We start from the raw sequence: 20,524 nt of genomic DNA, 5'->3' as shown, positions 1-20,524 counted from the left end.
ACCTCAGAAAAGGATGGAAACACCACGGAAATGGACAGGAAACAGCAGGGGCAGCATGCATGGATGCCTCTGAGGCTGCCTAATCGCACCATTATGCCAAAATTATGGGCAACAGCATGGCCATGACAGAGTGACAGAATGAAGCTAGATAGCATCTAAAACATCCAATAATTGACCCCGACACTATAGGGGACGGCATGCAGAGGCAGCGGCAGCAGGCTAGAGAGTGGCATGGCGACATACCCTAATTGGACTCAGGCTTCAAACCAATGGGTGTCAGAGAGGAACCAAAGGAGGTGAGCAAGAAGCGCTCAAATAATATCGGTACATGATAAAAGTTTGCCAGTATATTTTGTGGATTACACAGCAGGGTGGCGACAAAGTTAACATGGAAGCCATGAAAACAACCCAAAATTCTGCCTGACACAGCTCGTTTGATAAGGGGACCATGTATGCTTACAGTTCATGCCAGTCGCTGCACTGGCTGCCAGTCTCCTTTCGAATACAGTTTAAAATAATAATAACCCTCATCCATAAAGCTCTGTATAATGCTGCACCCCCCTACCTCTCCTCTCTTATCTCAGTCTATCGCCCAACCCGTGCTCTTAGATCCGCCAGTGATCTTAGATTAACCTCTACCCTAGTGCGGACCTCCCACTCGCGTCTCCAAGACTTCTCTAGAGCTGCACCAATTCTATGGAATGCTCTGCCCCGGACTATCAGACTAATACCTAACCTCCAAAGTTTCAAACGTGCTCTTAAAACCCATTTCTTTAGGCAAGCCTATAACACTCATTAACTGCATGAAGTTTTAACTCTTCTACTAACCCGTCCTGTGTCGTCCTCCCATCTGTTATCCAGCAACCAACAGGCACCAGACTTCTCTGCAGTCCCATTCACCCTGGACCTGGTATATAAGATGACGGCTGAGTGGTTCAAGCGACAGCAATTCCATTTATTATATTTTTTTCTATTCCCTAAGAAGAATGGCTTGACCATTAAATATTCTTTTACCTCGTGTTACCCCATCATCTTCATAAACCGTAAGCTCTGGAGAGCAGGGACCTCACTCCTGTTGTTCCATACAAATGTTGTGCTCTGTTACATTACATTTGTATTTGTTTCCTATGATTTGTAAAGCGCTACAGAATATGATGACGCTATATAAATAAAGATTATTATTATTATTATTATGGAGGCAGTGAACTAGTAGTAGATTAAAGGTGCTGCAACTATGTTAGTTGGATCTTGGGATGGAGCTGGCGCTCTGCAGCCAGGCGAGCTTTCGCCAATCCAAGCCCCTGTCTCTAGGCTACTCCCCAAACAGCACTTCTAAGAACCTTTTGTATAAGATCAAGTGTAGTAGCGTTCTTATAAGTTTAGGATATGGCGGGTGAGGGGAATGTAAACAGATGCGCAAGAAGCGCTGAAATAATATCCCTAAATGGTAAAAGTTTGCAAGTATATTTTGTGGATTACACAGCAGGGTGGCGACAAAGTTAACAACTTTGATGTGGAATGCCCTGTAATATCTCTTGGGCGGTGTGCCTTTTATCGCCTAGGCTCAGCAGTTTCAGCACCGCCTGCTGTCGCTTAGCGACGGCATTGCTGCTGTGCCTAGAGCTACCGACTGATGGCGCCATGCCCACGGATGGTAATTCGGAGGAGGAGGAGGTGGAGGAGGGGTGGGAGGAGGCATAGTAGGCCTTTGAGACCTGGACCGAGGTAGGCCCCGCAGTTCTCTGCGTCGGCAGTATATGACCAGCCCCAGGGTCAGACTCGGCCCCAGCCTGCACCAAGTTAAGTGTAGTAGCGTTCTTATAAGTTTGGGATATGGCGGGTGAGGGGAATGTAAACAGATGCGCAAGAAGCGCATGATGCGCATGGAGCTGGCGCTCCGCTGCCAGGCGAGCTTTCGCCAATCCAAGCCCCTGTCTCTAGGCTACTCCCCAAACAGCACTTCTAAGAACCTTTTGTATAAGATCAAGTGTAGTAGCGTTCTTATAAGTTTAGGATATGCCGGGTGAGGGGAATGTAAACAGATGCGCAAGAAGCGCTGAAATAATATCCCTAAATGGTAAAAGTTTGCCAGTATATTTTGTGGATAACACAGCAGGGTGGCGACAAAGTTAACAACTTTGATGTGGAATCCATGAAAACAACCCAAATTTCTGCCTGACACACCTCGTTTGATAAGGGACGATGTATGGAGGCAGCTATATGGACGACTTTTGGAGGTAGCAATGGAGACAACGTGTGGAGGCTGCTATGGAGACAATTTAATTTGGATAGTGCCTGTATGTGGCAGTCCCAAACATTTTTCAAACCAGAGGAGCAGGTAGGTGGCCCGCCAGTAAAATGGAATAGATTGAGTGCCTGTATGTGGCAGTCCCAAAAATGTTTCAAACCAGAGGAGCAGGTAGGTGGCCCTGCAGTAAAATGGAATAGATTGAGTGCCTGTATGTGGCAGTCCCAAAAATTTTTCAAACCAGAGGAGCAGGTAGGTGGCCCTCCAGTAAAATGGAATAGATTGAGTGCCTGTATGTGGCAGTCCCAAACATTTTTCAAACCAGAGGAGCAGGTAGGTGGCCCTCCAGTAAAATGGAATAGATTGAGTGCCTGTATGTGGCAGTCCCAAAAATGTTTCAAACCAGAGGAGCAGGTAGGTGGCCCTGCAGTAAAATGGAATAGATTGAGTGCCTGTATGTGGCAGTCCCAAACATTTTTCAAACCAGAGGAGCAGGTAGGTGGCCCTCCAGTAAAATGGAATAGATTGAGTGCCTGTATGTGGCAGTCCCAAACATTTTTCAAACCAGAGGAGCAGGTAGGTGGCCCTCCAGTAAAATGGAATAGATTGAGTGCCTGTATGTGGCAGTCCCAAAAATGTTTCAAACCAGAGGAGCAGGTAGGTGGCCCTGCAGTAAAATGGAATAGATTGAGTGCCTGTATGTGGCAGTCCCAAACATTTTTCAAACCAGAGGAGCAGGTAGGTGGCCCTCCAGTAAAATGGAATAGATTGAGTGCCTGTATGTGGCAGTCCCAAACATTTTTCAAACCAGAGGAGCAGGTAGGTGGCCCTCCAGTAAAATGGAATAGATTGAGTGCCTGTATGTGGCAGTCCCAAAAATTTTTTAAAACAGAGGACCGGGTAGGTGGCCCTCCAGAAAAATGGAATAGATTGAGTGCCTGTATGTGGCACTCACAAAAATTGTTTCAAACAGAGGACCGGGTAGGTGGCCCTCCAGAAAAATTAAATGCATGAAGTACTATAGCAAGAGCCAGTGGGCCCTGTCAAAAAATAGCCATTTTCCTCTGCTTTACTGTACAAAGAGGAGGAGAAGGAGGAAAATGAGGAGGAGGAGGAGTGGATCAATTATTCAGGTTGAGCTTCCTTCACCTGGTGGAGATTGGAAATTCTGAGAAATCCAGCCTTTATTCATTTTAATAAGCGTCAGCGCTGTCAGTCGACAGGCGTGTACGCTTATCGGTGATGATGCCACCAGCTGCACTGAAAACCCGCTCGGACAAGACGCTAGCGGCAGGGCAGGCAAGAACCTCCAAGGCGTACAGCGCCAGTTCGTGCCACATGTCCAGCTTTGAAACCCAGTAGTTGTAGGGAGCTGTGTGATCATTTAGGACGATGGTATGGTCAGCTACGTACTCCCTCACCATCTTTCTGTAAAGATCAGCCCTACTCTGCCGAGACTGGGGACAGGTGACAGTGTCTTGCTGGGGTGACATAAAGCTGGCAAAAGCCTTGTAAAGCGTACCCTTGCCAGTGCTGGACAAGCTGCCTGCTCGCCTACTCTCCCTCGCTACTTGTCCCGCAGAACTACGCACTCTGCCGCTAGCGCTGTCAGAAGGGAAATACTGTTTCAGCTTGTGTACCAGGGCCTGCTGGTATTCATGCATTCTCACACTCCTTTCCTCTGCAGGGATGAGAGTGGAAAGATTTTGCTTGTACCGTGGGTCCAGGAGAGTGAACACCCAGTAATCGGTGCTGGAATAAATTCTTTGAACGCGAGGGTCACGGGATAGGCAGCCTAGCATGAAATCTGCCATATGCGCCAGAGTACCAACGCGTAAGAATTCACTCCCCTCACTGGCCTGACTGTCCATTTCCTCCTCCTCCAACTCCTCCAACTCCTCTTCTTCTGCCCATACACGCTGAACAGTGAAGGACTCAACAATGGTCCCCTCTTGTGTCTCGCCAACATTCTCCTCCTCTTCCTCCTCATCCTCCTCCACCTCCACCTCCTCCGATATGCGCTGAGAAACAGACCTGAGGGTGCTTTGGCTATCAACAAGGGAATATTCTTCCCCTGTCTCTTGTGACGAGCGCAAAGCTTCCGACTTCATGCTGACCAGAGAGTTTTTCAACAGGCCAAGCAGCGGGATGGTGAGGCTGATGATGGCGGCATCGCCACTGATCATCTGTGTTGACTCCTCAAAGTTACTCAGCACCTGACAGATATCAGACATCCACGTCCACTCCTCATTGTAGACTTGAGGAAGCTGACTGACCTGACTACCAGTTCTGGTGGAAGTTGACATCTGGCAGTCTACAATCGCTCTGCGCTGCTGGTAAACTCTGGATAACATGGTCAGTGTTGAATTCCACCTCGTGGGCACGTCGCACAACAGTCGGAGAGCGGGCAGTTGGAGGCGGCGCTGCGCTGCCCTGAGAGTGGCAGCATCTGGGCTGGACTTCCTGAAATGCGCACAGATGCGGCGCACCTTCGTGAGCAAATCAGACAGATTGGGGTATGTCTTGAGGAAACGCTGAACTATCAGATTTAACACAATGGGCCAGGCATGGCACATGTGTCAGTCTGCCGAGTTGCAGAGCCGCCACCAGGTTACGGCCGTTGTCACACACAACCATTCCCGGCTTGAGGTTTAGCGGTGCCAGCCACAGATCAGTCTGCGCCGTGATGCCCTGTAATAGCTCTTGGGCGGTGTGCCTTTTGTCGCCTAGGCTCAGCAGTTTGAGCACCGCCTGCTGTCGCTTAGCGACGGCACTGCTGCTGTGCCTAGAGCTACCGACTGATGGCGCCGTGCCCACGGATGGTAGTTCGGAGGAGGAGGTGGAGGAGGGGTGGGAGGAGGAGGAGGCATAGTAGGCCTGAAACACCTGGACCGAGGTAGGCCCCGCAATCCTCGGCGTCGGCAGTATATGAGCAGCCCCAGGGTCAGACTCGGTCCCAGCCTCCACCAAGTTAACCCAATGTGCCGTCAGCGATATATAGTGGCCCTGCCCGGCAGCACTCGTCCACGTGTCCGTGGTCAGGTGGACCTTGTCAGAAACGGCGTTGGTCAGGGCACGGATGATGTTGTCTGACACGTGCTGGTGCAGGGCTGGGACGGCACATCGGGAAAAGTAGTGGCGGCTGGGGACCGAATACCGAGGGGCGGCCGCCGCCATGAGGTTGCGAAAGGTCTCGGTCTCTACTAGCCTATAGGGCAGCATCTCCAGGCTAAGCAATCTGGAGATGTGCACATTAAGGGCTTGGGCGTGCGGGTGGGTTGCACTATATTTGCGTTTCCGCTCCAGCGTCTGGGGTATGGAGAGCTGAACACTGGTGGATGCTGTGGAGGATCGTGGAGGCGACGATGGGGTTTTTGTGGCAGGGTCCTGGGCAGGGGGCTGACTATCAGCTGACACAGGGGAAGGAGCAGTGGTGTGCACGGCCGGAGGTGAACGGGCTTGTTGCCACTGAGTGGGGTGTTTAGCATTCATATGCCTGCGCATACTGGTGGTAGTTAAGCTAGTAGTGGTGGAACCCCTGCTGAGCCTGGTTTGGCAAATGTTGCACACCACAGTCCGTCGGTCATCCGGTGTTTCCTTAAAGAACCTCCAGACTTCTGAAGATCTAGCCCTCGCCGCAAGAGCCCTCGCCACGGGAGCTTCACTAGTTGACACATTTGGCGCTGATGCACCAGCTCTGGCCCTGCCTCTCCGTCTGGCCCCACCACTGCCTCTTCCAACCTGTTCTGGTCGAGGACTCTCCTCCGTCTCAGAAGCACTGTGTTCACCCGGCCTCTCAACCCAGCTTGGGTCTGTCACCTCATCATCCTCCGATCCCTCAGTCTGCTCCCCCCTCGGACTTCCTGCCCTGACAACAACTTCACCACTGTCTGACAACCGTGTCTCCTCATCGTCGGACACCTCTTTACACACTTCTTCCACTACGTCAAGAAGGTCATCATCACCCACAGACTGCGACTGGTGGAAAACCTGGGCATCGGAAAATTGCTCAGCAGCAACCGGACAAGTGGTTTGTGACTGTGGGAAGGGTCCAGAAAACAGTTCCTCAGAGTATGCCGGTTCAAATGGCAAATTTTCCTGGGAGGGGGCAGACTGGGGGGGAGGAGGCTGAGGTGCAGGAGCTGGAGGAGTGGGGATTTCGGTGACATGGGTGGACTGCGTGGAAGACTGACTGGTGGTGGACAAATTGCTCGAAGCATTGTCAGCAATCCACGACATCACCTGTTCGCACTGTTCTGGCCTCAACAGTGCTCTACCACGAGTCCCAGTAACTTCAGACATGAACCTAGGGAGTGTAGCTCTGCGGCGTTCCCCTGCTCCCTCATCAGCAGGTGGTGTCTCACCCCGCCCAGGACCACGGCCTCTGACCCCTGCAGTAGTTGGACGCCCACGTCCCCGCCCTCGTCCTCTACCCCTAGCCCTCGGGTTAAACATTTTTAAAATGAGAGTTATAACTTTTTTTTTTTTTTTTACTTCTTTTTGTTTTTTTTTGTGTTTTTTTGTGTTTTTTTGTGTTTTTTGTTTTTTTTTTGAGTTTTTAAAACCAAACAATGCTATCCTATTGCTATGGCTATTTTCTAGCCAAGTATCAAAGCACACTACTATGCCAGATGAGATGACACTGAGTTAGTGCCTAATTGAAATCCAACCCCTACTAAATTTTCCCACTTCGGTCTTTGCTATGGATATGTGCGTCACTAAGCGCAGAACACAGCGGTCGCAAGTCTCACTACAAATTGCTCAGAATTGGCTAGTACATGCACTGCAGAAAGTACAGCCACCAGCAGATCAACCAGAAATCAAATATATAGAACGCTACTGTAGGCGTAAGTAAGCTGTTTGTATTCTCCTATGGCTATTTTCTAGCCAAGTATCAAAGCACACTACTATGCCAGATGAGATGACACTGAGTTAGTGCCTAATTGAAATCCAACCCCTACTAAATTTTCCCACTTCGGTCTTTGCTATGGATATGTGCGTCACTAAGCGCAGAACACAGCGGTCGCAAGTCTCACTACAAATTGCTCAGAATTGGCTAGTACATGCACTGCAGAAAGTACAGCCACCAGCAGATCAACCAGAAATCAAATATATAGAACGCTACTGTAGGCGTAAGTAAGCTGTTTGTATTCTCCTATGGCTATTTTCTAGCCAAGTATCAAAGCACACTACTATGCCAGATGAGATGACACTGAGTTAGTGCCTAATTGAAATCCAACCCCTACTAAATTTTCCCACTTCGGTCTTTGCTATGGATATGTGCGTCACTAAGCGCAGAACACAGCGGTCGCAAGTCTCACTACAAATTGCTCAGAATTGGCTAGTACATGCACTGCAGAAAGTACAGCCACCAGCAGATCAACCAGAAATCAAATATATAGAACGCTACTGTAGGCGTAAGTAAGCTGTTTGTATTCTCCTATGGCTATTTTCTAGCCAAGTATCAAAGCACACTACTATGCCAGATGAGATGACACTGAGTTAGTGCCTAATTGAAATCCAACCCCTACTAAATTTTCCCACTTCGGTCTTTGCTATGGATATGTGCGTCACTAAGCGCAGAACACAGCGGTCGCAAGTCTCACTACAAATTGCTCAGAATTGGCTAGTACATGCACTGCAGAAAGTACAGCCACCAGCAGATCAACCAGAAATCAAATATATAGAACGCTACTGTAGGCGTAAGTAAGCTGTTTGTATTCTCCTATGGCTATTTTCTAGCCAAGTATCAAAGCACACTAATATGCCAGATGAGATGACACTGAGTTAGTGCCTAATTGAAATCCAACCCCTACTAAATTTTCCCACTTCGGTCTTTGCTATGGATATGTGTGCCACTAAGAGCTAAACACAACGGTAGCAAGTCCCCCTGCTAATTCCTCACAAAATGGTACTAGATGCAAATTAAAATTAAAAAAGTAGAACGTTATTGTAGCCCTAAGAAGGGCTGTTGGGTTCTTTGAGAATCACTCCTGCCTAACAGTAAGCTAATAGAACACCCTAACGCTTTCCCTGACCAGCAGCAGCTCTCTCCCTAGCGGCATCCAGACACAGAATGATCCGAGCAGCGCGGGCAGCGGCTAGTCTATCCCAGGGTCACCTGATCTGGCCAGCCAACCACTGCTATCGACGTGTAAGGGTACCACGTCATGCTGGGTGGAGTGCAGAGTCTCCTGGCTTGTGATTGGCTCTGTTTCTGGCCGCCAAAAAGCAAAACGGCGGGAGCTGCCATTTTCTCGAGCGGGCGAAGTATTCGTCCGAGCAACGAGCAGTTTCGAGTACCCTAATGCTCGACCGAGCATCAAGCTCGGACGAGCATGTTCGCTCATCTCTACTTTCTAACCTTTAATTTCTTTAGTTCACCTATTACATCCTCTGCCAGAATTGAAAGACCAACATCATTATTGGCCCTATTTCCCAATCCATCGTCATCTTCGTCAATGTCCCCATCACAATCGGAACATGGGTTCCCTTCCCCTGTACTAAACCGATTAAAAAAGGAGTTCACGGCATTTGCATTATCTCTATCCCCTGAAAAACCACCCGTCTTTGCTTGCATCCCTGTTATTAGTTTCATACCCTTCCAGACCTCGCTGACCTGGTTGGCAGCCAATTTGCCTTCCAGTTTCTCTTTATATCTATTTTTACATTCCCGAATCATAACTTTAACCTGCTTCAGTGAGTCCCTATACAGGTCCCCATCCTTTACCTGGAATGCTTTATGTTTCTGCTTCAGCAGAACTTGAAGCTCTTTAGTAACCCATGGTTTAGAATTAGGGTATTTCCTAATAGTCTTAACTGGCACTATAGAACCTACACAGAAGTTAATGTAATCAGTCACCGTGTCCACACACATGTTAATGTCCCCTTCAGACTCACTAAAGAACAGGTCCCAATCTGTTGTCAAATGTTATTCCTCATCTCCCTCCACCATGACCCCAGAATATTCCTCATCTCCCTCCACCATGACCCCATGTTGTTCCTCATCTCCCTCCACCATGTCCCCAGGTTATTCTTCATCTCCCTCCACCATGACCCCAGAATATTCCTCATCTCCCTCCACCATGACCCCATGTTGTTCCTCATCTCCCTCCACCATGTCCCCAGGTTATTCCTCATCTCCCTCCACCATGACCCCAGGTTGTTCCTCATCTCCCTCCACCATGACCCCAGGTTATTCCTCATCTCCCTACACCATGACCCCAGGTTATTCCTCATCTCCCTCCACCATGACCCCAGGTTATTCCTCATCTCCCTCCACCATGACCCCATGTTGTTGCTCAGAGGTTGGCACTTTCAGCTTCTAGTTTCTTGTCGCTTTTATAATTGTGAAATAATTTTGGGCTTGTTTTTGCTTTCTTTCTGTCTCTATTTTTGCTGCCTTTCGTTGTTATTTACAGAATGTATTTTTCGCTCTAGTAGAAAGTTAAACGATACGGCTCTGCTTCCATCATTTTTTTGTATAAAGCGCTTGTGTGCATGGAACCCTTTATTTAATTTAATTTTAAAAAATCTAAGTCGCCTATATGCTACAAAACTTCAAATCTGCAGTTTATGAAGGAATTTATGTTTAAAAAGTTAAGAAATAAAAATGTTCCTTTTATTTTAGGGCATCAGATACAATCTTGAAATTTCAAGACGCCACAGAATTTAGATAATTGATGCTAATTAATGTGACCAGACACCAGAATTTATGTTTTAAATTTAACAAACGTATTTTTCATTGTATTTTTTGTTTTACTTTTTACTTTAACCCCTTAAGGACGCAGCCATTTTACAGCTTAAGGCTCAGTCCCATTTTTTGGATTCCGACCTGCGTCTGTTTATATGGTTATAACTTTTGAACACTGTTACTTATCAAAGTGATTCTGAGATTATTTTTCCCCACACATTGTACTACATTTTAGTGGTAAATTTTGGCTGATAAGTTTTGCGTTTATTTACAAAAAAAAGAAAAAAATGATGAATTTTTAGAAAAATTTGCCATTTTCGAAATTCAAAATCACCGTGTTTTCAGGCAGATCGATTTACCACCTAAATAACTTGCAGAATAACATTTCCCATTTGTCTACTTTACATTTTCATAATTTTTGAAATGTTTGGATAATTTATTTTGACGTCACACGGCCTACAAATCGAATAGCGATTTTCCGTATTTTCAGAATTGACTATTTTGGGGATAAATACTGTTTGAAATTAAATTTTACATATTTAGCATCAAAAACCAACCCATTTTCAAATCTGCCCCCCTCAAACTATCAGAAACAGCATTTACAAAGATTGTTAACCCCTTGGGATCTTCATAGTAATTGAATCAAAATGGCGGTGAAATTTAGAATGGTCAAATTTTGTCGGTTATACGTTCATTTAGCCCTAAAATTTACACATTTCCAAAAGATAAAAAGAGAAAACTCACCATAAAATTTGTTCTACAATTTCTCCTGAGTGCAGAGACCCCCACATGTGGCCCTTACTTGTGTTATGGGGGCACAGGGAGGCGCAGAAGGGAAGGAGCACCCTGCAGCTGCCAGGATTTTCGTTTTCCCATTTGCCCCTTTTGAAGGCTATAAAATTTTCGCTTTTCCGTTATTTGGGCCATGTGATGGCATTTCTTTTGCGGGATGAGATGCTTTTTCCAGTGTTACCATTTTGGGGTTGGTATCACCTATTGTTGAAAATTTAGGAACTTTTTTTGAGGTCATGAGTAGAAAAGCATCAATTCTGTACTGGATTTTTTACTTTTTTTTTTTTTCGTGTTCACCGTATAGCCTAATAATCCTGTTATCTTTATTCTACGGGTCGATACAATTACGGGGACCAGACATGAATATTTTTTTTATGTTTTACTAAATTTGCCAAATAAAACCCTAATGTGGGGAAAAATCTATCATTTTTGCATTGCTGTCTTCCAAGTGGCAGAACATTGTTACGTTTTTGGCTACAGAGCTGGTTGATGGCTTGTTTTTTGCGGGACATGTTGTTCTTTGCAACAGTATCATTCTGGAGTACATATGTTTTGTTGATCACTTTTTATTGCATTTTTAGTGGGATATAATAGGTAAAAATGATAATTTTTGGCGGGTTTTTAACGTTTTTTTTTACGGGAGTCATCATATGGGTTCAATAGTTATTTAGTTTTATTCTATGGATTGTTACGGACGCGGTGATACTATATATGTGGGGTTTGTGTTATGATTTAGACATTTTTGAGCGTTATATGTCTCTTTATATGTTTTGGTGCTTATGGGCATTTTTAGTGATTTATAAAGTAATTTTTTATTGAAAAACATTTTTTTTTACATTTTTTTACTTGATCCACCATGGGATATGAACAAGCAATCATCTGATTGCTTGTTCTTGATAATACTCTGCAATACTCATGTATTGCAGGGTATTAGCAGTGCCAGTGGACCCCAGAGGTGCCAAAACAGCGATCGCCCCCCCCCCCGAAAAAGGTGCGGGGGGGGGGGGGCGATCGTGGGGTAAAGACCCCCAGAAGGCATGTTAAATGCCGTGGTCGCGTTGACCGCTGCATTTAACGGGTTAAACACCCGAGATCGGAGCCCACTCCGACCGCGGGTGTCAGCCGGTGATGTCAGCGGTAAATTACCGCTGAAATCCCGCGGCTAACGATGCCGGTTCGGCTGCCGTGCAGCGCTGAACCGGCATCGTCTCTGCGCAGTAGCTGTACTGCGCTAAGCGCTATTCGCGGGACTCAGCCAGTACAGCTACGGCGCAGAGCGCTAAGGGGTTAATGTTCCTTCAGTCAGTCTTTGGGAATCTCACAACCAATAATATAACCAAAAACCCAGGTGACCCAACTCCAGTTACCAAAAGACAACAGAAACCTGCACCGGGGATCAGCTGCCCCCCCCCTGGGCTGTGTATCTCTGTATACCTTCCCCCCTGGGCCGTGTATCTCTGTATACCTTCCCCCCTGGGCCGTGTGTCTCTGTACACCTTCCCCCTGGGCCGTGCGTCTCTGTACACCTTCCCCCCTGGGCCGTGCGTCTCTGTACACCTTCCCCCCTGGGCCGTGCGTCTCTGTACACCTTCCCCCCTGGGCCGTGCGTCTCTGTACACCTTCCCCCCTGGGCCGTGCGTCTCTGTACACCTTCCCCCCTGGGCCGTGCGTCTCTGTACACCTTCCCCCCTGGGCCGTGCGTCTCTGTACACCTTCCCCCCTGGGCCGTGCGTCTCTGTACACCTTCCCCCCTGGGCCGTGCGTCTCTGTACACCTTCCCCCCTGGGCCGTGCGTCTCTGTACACCTTCCCCCCTGGGCCGTGCGTCTCTGTACACCTTCCCCCCTGGGCCACGTGTCTCTGTATACCTCCCCCCTGGGCCGTGTGTCTCTGTATACCTTCCGCCCTGGGCCGTGTGTCTCTGTACACCTCCCTCCTGGGCCGTGTGTCTCTGTATACCTTCCCTCCTGGGCCGTGTGTCTCTGTACACCTTCCCTCCTGGGCCGTGTGTCTTTGTATACCTCCCTCCTGGGCCGTGTGTCTCTGTACACCTTCCCCCCTGGGCCGTGTGTCTCTGTTCACCTTCCCCCCAGGGCCGTGTGTCTCTGTTCACCTTCCCCCCAGGGCCGTGTGTCTCTGTACACCTCCCCCCAGGGCCGTGTGTCTCTGTACACCTTCCCTCCTGGGCCGTGTGTCTCTGTACACCTTCCCTCCTGGGCCGTGTGTCTTTGTATACCTCCCTCCTGGGCCGTGTGTCTCTGTATAGCTTCCCCCTGGGCCGTGTGTCTCTGTACACCTTCCCCCCTGGGCCGTGTGTCTCTGTTCACCTTCCCCCCAGGGCCGTGTGTCTCTGTACACCTTCCCTCCTGGGCCGTGTGTCTCTGTACACCTTCCCTCCTGGGCCGTGTGTCTCTGTACACCTTCCCTCCTGGGCCGTGTGTCTCTGTACACCTTCCCTCCTGGGCCGTGTGTCTCTGTACACCTTCCCTCCTGGGCCGTGTGTCTCTGTACACCTTCCCTCCTGGGCCGTGTGTCTCTGTACACCTTCCCTCCTGGGCCGTGTGTCTCTGTACACCTTCCCTCCTGGGCCGTGTGTCTCTGTACACCTTCCCTCCTGGGCCGTGTGTCTCTGTACACCTTCCCTCCTGGGCCGTGTGTCTCTGTACACCTTCCCTCCTGGGCCGTGTGTCTCTGTACACCTTCCCTCCTGGGCCGTGTGTCTCTGTACACCTTCCCTCCTGGGCCGTGTGTCTCTGTACACCTTCCCTCCTGGGCCGTGTGTCTCTGTACACCTTCCCTCCTGGGCCGTGTGTCTCTGTACACCTTCCCTCCTGGGCCGTGTGTCTCTGTACACCTTCCCTCCTGGGCCGTGTGTCTCTGTACACCTTCCCTCCTGGGCCGTGTGTCTCTGTACACCTTCCCTCCTGGGCCGTGTGTCTCTGTACACCTTCCCTCCTGGGCCGTGTGTCTCTGTACACCTTCCCTCCTGGGCCGTGTGTCTCTGTACACCTTCCCTCCTGGGCCGTGTGTCTCTGTACACCTTCCCTCCTGGGCCGTGTGTCTCTGTACACCTTCCCTCCTGGGCCGTGTGTCTCTGTACACCTTCCCTCCTGGGCCGTGTGTCTCTGTACACCTTCCCTCCTGGGCCGTGTGTCTCTATAGACCTTCCCTCCTGGGCCGTGTGTCTCTGTACACCTTCCCTCCTGGGCCGTGTGTCTCTGTACACCTTCCCTCCTTGGCCGTGTGTCTCTGTACACCTTCCCTCCTGGGCCGTGTGTCTCTGTACACCTTCCCTCCTGGGCCGTGTGTCTCTGTACACCTTCCCTCCTGGGCCGTGTGTCTCTGTACACCTTCCCTCCTGGGCCGTGTGTCTCTGTACACCTTCCCTCCTGGGCCGTGTGTCTCTGTACACCTTCCCTCCTGGGCCGTGTGTCTCTGTACACCTTCCCTCCTGGGCCGTGTGTCTCTGTACACCTTCCCTCCTGGACCGTGTGTCTCTGTACACCTTCCCTCCTGGGCCGTGTGTCTCTGTACACCTTCCCCCCTGGGCCGTGTGTCTCTGTACACCTTCCCCCCTGGGCCGTGTGTCTCTGAATACCTTCCCCCCTGGGCCGTGTGTCTCTGTACACCTTCCCTCCTGGGCCGTGTGTCTCTGTACACCTTCCCTCCTGGGCCGTGTGTCTCTGTACACCTTCCCTCCTGGGCCGTGTGTCTCTGTACACCTTCCCCCCTGGGCCGTGTGTCTCTGTACACCTTCCCCCCTGGGCCGTGTGCCTCTGTACACCTTCCCCCCTGGGCCGTGTGCCTCTGTACACCTTCCCCCCTGGGCCGTGTGCCTCTGTACACCTTCCCCCCTGGGCCGTGTGCCTCTGTACACCTTCCCCCCTGGGCCGTGTGCCTCTGTACACCTTCCCCCCTGGGCCGTGTGTCTTTGTATACCTCCCTCCTGGGCCGTGTGTCTCTGTATACCTTCCCCCCTGGGCCGTGTGCCTCTGTACACCTTCCCCCCAGGGCCGTGTGTCTCTGTATACCTCCCTCCAGGGCCGTGTGTCTCTGTATACCTCCCTCCTGGGCCGTGTGTCTCTGTATACCTCCCTCCTGGGCCATGTGTCTCTGTATACCTCCCTCCTGGGCCGTGTGTCTCTGTATACCTCCCTCCTGGGCCGTGTGTCTCTGTACACCTTCCCCCCTGCGCCGTGTGTCTCTGTACACCTTCCCCCCTGGGTCGTGTGTCTCTGTACACCTTCCCCCCTGGGTCGTGTGTCTCTGTACACCTTCCCTCCTGGGCCGTGTGTCTCTGTACACCTTCCCTCCTGGGCCGTGTGCCTCTGAATACCTTCCCTCCTGGGCCGTGCCTCTGTATACCTTCCCCCCTGGGCTGTGTGTCTCTGAATACCTTCCCCCCTGGGCCGTGTGTCTCTGTATACCTTCCCCCCTGGACTGTGTGTCTCTCTATATACCTTCCCCCCTGGGCCATGTGACTCTGTATACCTTCCCCCCTGGGCTGTGTGTCTCTGAATACCTTCCCCCCGGGCTGTGTGTCTCTGTATACCTACCCCCTGGGCTGTGTGTCTCTGTATACTTTCCCCCTGGACTGTGTGTCTCTGTATACCTTCCCCCTGAGTTGTGTCTCCACTTACATCTTCCTCCTGCAGTGCGTTATCCTTTCTTCAATTCCGTGCAGTTTTCTGGCCGCCTAGGTGCCTGATCACTTGTGCGACCTCAGCCAATAGCCGCGGAGCGTCAGTGAGCTGGGATCCCATGACTTGGGCTCTGTCCTCTCTCATCAGCGGCTCCGCCTCTCCCAATCTCAGGCCACGCCTCCCCCCGCTCTCAGGCTCCGCCTCTCCCGCTGTCAGGATCCGCCTTTTCTGTCCTCAGACTCCACCTCTCCCGCTTTCAGTCTCCGCCTCCCCGCTCTCAGGATCCGCCCCTTCTGTCCTCAGACTCCGCCTTTCCCTCTCTCAGGCTCCGCCTCGCTCTCACATTCCACCTCTCCCGCTTTCAGTCTCCGCCTCCCCGCTTTCAGGATCCGCCTTTTCTGTCCTCAGACTCTACCTCTCCCGCTTTCAGTCTCCGCTCCTTCTGTCCTCAGACTCCGCCTTCCCCTCTCTCAGGCTCCGCCTCACTCTCAGACTCGGCCTCTCCCTCTCAGGCCCCGCCTCTCTCGCCCTCAGGCTCCGCCTCTCCTTCTCTCAGGCTCCGCCTCTCCTGTAATGTGGGAGGGATCAGCCACTGTTTATTGTTTACATGAATTTATAGGGAAATAAGCAAATTATGAGAAACCAGAACAATGTACAAAAACACAGCGACATGGAGACGCACAATCACCTGAGGAAGGGATTATAGGGGATAATAGATTTATGGATAAAGGTGGATACAAGGACTCTGGGTGATGTAACACCTGGGAGGGGGGGCAGCACGGTGGCTCAGTGGTTAGCATTACAGCCTGGCAGCACGGTGGCTCAGTGGTTAGCATTACAGCCTTGCAGCACGGTGGCTCAGTGGTTAGCACTACAGCCTTGCAGCACGGTGGCTCAGTGCTTAGCATTACAGCCTGGCAGCACGGTGGCTCAGTGGTTAGCATTACAGCCTTGCAGCACGGTGGCTCAGTGGTTAGCATTACAGCCTTGCAGCATGGTGGCTCAGTGGTTAGCATTACAGCCTGGCAGCACGGTGGCTCAGTGGTTAGCATTACAGCCTTGCAGCACGGTGCCTCAGTGGTTAGCATTACAGCCCGGCAGCACGGTGGCTCAGTGCTTAGCATTACAGCCTGGCAGCACGGTGGCTCAGTGGTTAGCATTACAGCCTGGCAGCACGGTGGCTCAGTGCTTAGCATTACAGCCTGGCAGCACGGTGGCTCAGTGGTTAGCATTACAGCCTTGCAGCACGGTGGCTCAGTGGTTAGCATTACAGCCTTGCAGCATGGTGGCTCAGTGGTTAGCATTACAGCCTGGCAGCACGGTGGCTCAGTGGTTAGCATTACAGCCTTGCAGCACGGTGGCTCAGTGGTTAGCATTACAGCCCGGCAGCACGGTGGCTCAGTGCTTAGCATTACAGCCTGGCAGCACGGTGGCTCAGTGGTTAGCATTACAGCCTGGCAGCACGGTGGCTCAGTGGTTAGCATTACAGCCTGGCAGCACGATGGCTCAGTGGTTAGCACTACAGCCTTGCAGCACGGTGGCTCAGTGGTTAGCATTACAGCCCTGCAGCACGGTGGCTCAGTGCTTAGCATTACAGCCTGGCAGCACGGTGGCTCAGTGGTTAGTATTACAGCCTGGCAGCACGGTGGCTTAGTGGTTAGCATTACAGCCTTGTGCAACATCCCCCACCGGGGCCTAGCCTTTTCTTGGGGCCCGGAGACAGCCGGGGCCCGCAGTACCTGAGTGGCTGGCGGTTGCGGCCTAGGCACGCTAGTGTCACGGTGCTTGGTATGGGGAACCGGAGGGCTGTCCTACAGCTTGGCTGCTCTCCAGCAGGGTGGTGTGTGAAGAAATGATGAGGGAGAGGCTGCTGTAGCGGATCTCCCTGGGGCAACCCTTTGGTGTCTAGAGTATAAGTCTCTGTGTAGTGGACAGGGTGCCTGTGATGATGGCAGCCGTAGTAGTAGGGACCAGACGGAGGCAGATGTTGAACGAAAATAACTTACAGTTCTTTATTGGAACCGACAGGAACATTAGCAACGTGCCTTAACAGAATGGTAGAATGCTGGAGATGTAGTTGGAGGGAGCCACAGGATGGAGATCACCAGCCTGGATGCAAAGGGCAGGCTGGGAGGTAGCTGTGTCCTGGAAGGATGCTTCAGCTTGTCCTGGATTGCTTCAGATATCACCCTTGAAGGTAGGATGATACCCCTTTCCTCACTAACTAGCTATTAGCTCCATGCTTCAGGCAGGGAGCTGGGCTCTCCTGCTCTGGTCTGGTGTGCTGGCTCCTCTGAGACTCTAATCTGATCTGATAGAGTGAACTCTGGAAGTTTCCTGACCAGGGTTTTGTTACTCCCTCTGGTCAGGTGGTGGCTACTCCTCCAATTACATCTCAGCTCACAGACATACAGTATAACACATGTGATTGGTTGCTGGAATTACATCACATAAAACAATTAACTCCTGCCTTACCAGGCAGACTCTACCACTGCAGTGCTCATCTGTATGATGTAGTGACATGCTGTGGGGTTGATCAGACCCTACACAGGCTGCAAGCTACATGGTGGGACGTATTCGCAACAACCCCTCTGCCTTGCATCGGCAGGGGTGTTGCACTTGCAGCACTGTGGCTCAGTGGATAGCATTACAGCCATGCTGCGCTGTTCAAGTACCACGGTCAACATCTGCAAAGAGTTTGTATGTTCTCTCCGTGTTTGGTGGGTTTCCTCCTGGTCCTCCGGTTTCCTCCCACACTCCAAATAATCCTGGTAGATTGATTAGATTGTGAGCCCCATTGGGGACAGGGACTGGTCTGTGCAGCGCTGCGTTATCTGTGTGCACTATATAAATAAATGAATAATCATCAAATCACGAGACTGTCTAAATATATTATCTGATTTTCATCAACAAGATTACATATATATATATTCACTGGAGATCAAAAGTAGAGAGCAATGTCTGATCACTGGATTTTTTCCGAAGTGATACAATCTCCATTGTTGGACATGTGATGGATGTGTCCGGGGTCACCATCTACTAGAAGAGGGTTGTACACAATTCTGTGCAACAGAGAAAGGTTATAAAGACATTTCCTGCAGGTCCCAGCAGTCACCAGTCAGTAGGGAGAGCACAGGACCTCAGCCCAGGCCACAGGACCTCAGCCCCCAGTCACAGGACCTCAGCACTGGCCACAGGACCTCAGCCCAGGCCACAGGACCTCAGCACCCAGTCACAGGACCTCAGCACCCAGTCACAGGACCTCAGCACCGGCCACAGGACCTCAGCACCGGCCACAGGACCTCTGCACCAGCCACAGGACCTCAGCCCCGGCCACAGGACCTCAGCACCTACCACAGGACATCAGCACCCGCCACAGGAACTCCACACCCGCCACAGGACCTCAGCCCCGGCCTCAGGACCTCTGCACCGGCCACAGGACCTCAGCCCCGGCCACAGGACCTCAGCCCCGGCCACAGGACCTCTGCACCGGCCACAGGCCCTCAGCCCCGGCCACAGGACCTCAGCCCCGGCCACAGCACCTCAGCCCCGGCCACAGGACCTCTGCACCGGCCGCAGGACCTCTGCACTGGCCGCAGGGCCTCTGCACCGGCCACAAGACCTTAGCCCTGGCCACAGGACCTCAGCCCCGGTCACAGGACCTCAGCCCCAGTCACAGGACCTCTGCACTGGCCACAGGACCTCAGCCCCGGCCACAGGACCTCACTGATCAGTGCTGGGATCTGCTTCGCTCTTCTTCCAGTCTCTCCCTCAGTTCTGTGACTGTTGTGGGTTTCTTGGCCAGAACTTTGTCACCAAGGACTTTCCAGGGCTTTTCTATTGGGTTTAGATCAGGACTCCGGACTGTGGCCATTTCCTTGTTTCAGTGTCTTCTGCTTCACCTGTTCTTATATGTGACAGGGGGCAACGTCCGGCATGAAAATGGCTGCTAATTGAATGATGAACGCAAGGAAGGAGCCACAAGTTACTGTAGAAGGTTCTGATACTTTAATGGCTGGGCACATGGGGCGTGCAGCACAATTCTGTCAGACTTTGCATGATAAATGTGTGGCATGGTCTGTCTGTGCACAGGAGCGCCCCCTTCAGTGCAGAATAGTGCCGCACAAATGTGTTGCTGACACTTCTTAAATACCTTAAAGAGGACCTGTCACCCATAAATTCGGCAATAGGAGATGTTACAGAGCTCAGCTTTGATTTTCCCACGGCTTTATATAAACTTAATGCTGAGCTTTGATTGGTTGCCGTGGGCAACTAGAATAGTTTTACCTCAGACACTTGTGATAAATCTCCCCCTATGTATTTATATCTCATATTTTATAGGATTTTTTTGTATATGTACTTTACGCCAGCCAGCCCCGTGTAGCATACAGCCTGCCACCTCCTCGTAGTATATATACAGCCAGCCAGCCCCGCGTAGCATACAGCCAGCCAGCCCCGCGTAGCATACAGCCAGCCAGCCCCGCGTAGCATACAGCCAGCCAGCCCCGCTTGGCATACAGCCTGCCAGCCCCGCGTAGCATACAGCCAGCCAGCCCGCGTAGCATACAGCCTGCCAGCCCCGCGTAGCATACAGCCTGCCAGCCCCGCGTAGCATACAGACTGCCAGCCCCGCGTAGCATACAGCCTGCCAGCCCCGCGTAGCATACAGCCTGCCAGCCCCGCGTAGCATACAGCCTGCCCGCCGAATCCCCGATGCTCGTTGCGCCAGAGGGTTAGTATGTAAGTAAATTTTTTTTATTGACTCGTGTATAAGCCAGGGTGAGGTTTTCCAGCACTATTTTTGTGCTGAAAAACTCGGCTTATACACGAGTATATACAGTAACAGTATTTTAAGCTTATTTCATAAATTGTATATATTCTAAAGAACGGTATCGGGGGCGGGTGGTAGCGTGGGGGTACACCAAAGTGCAAGTGTGCTTGGGTTACAACCACTAAATCCTTGTGGATGATTTCATTTAACGTCTCACATGTCATGAAAAAAGTAAGGATGGTTCTGATATGTAAAGCCGTTCCCAAGGAATCTTTATTTAAAGAAGAACAGCAAAGATTGACCTGGACACTTAGTCTCCAATGACCCCCGGCCACAAAGGGCTATTCTGGGATTTCTCTCTATTCTGAACATGAAAAT

The 20,524-nt window shown here is 51.0% G+C and overlaps 1 protein-coding gene across 1 annotated transcript in view; it reads right to left on the bottom strand.

The window, feature by feature from the left end:
- Window positions 1-20,524, bottom strand: part of LOC140076200 (uncharacterized) — a 215,350-nt gene that overhangs the window by 178,599 nt on the left and 16,227 nt on the right. The window lies entirely within an intron of this gene.

This window comes from Engystomops pustulosus, chromosome 8, assembly GCF_040894005.1.
Source record: "Engystomops pustulosus chromosome 8, aEngPut4.maternal, whole genome shotgun sequence".
Lineage (NCBI taxonomy): Eukaryota > Metazoa > Chordata > Amphibia > Anura > Leptodactylidae > Engystomops > Engystomops pustulosus.
Note: the sequence above shows the minus strand (reverse complement) of the source record. Positions and strands in the feature narration are given on the sequence as shown.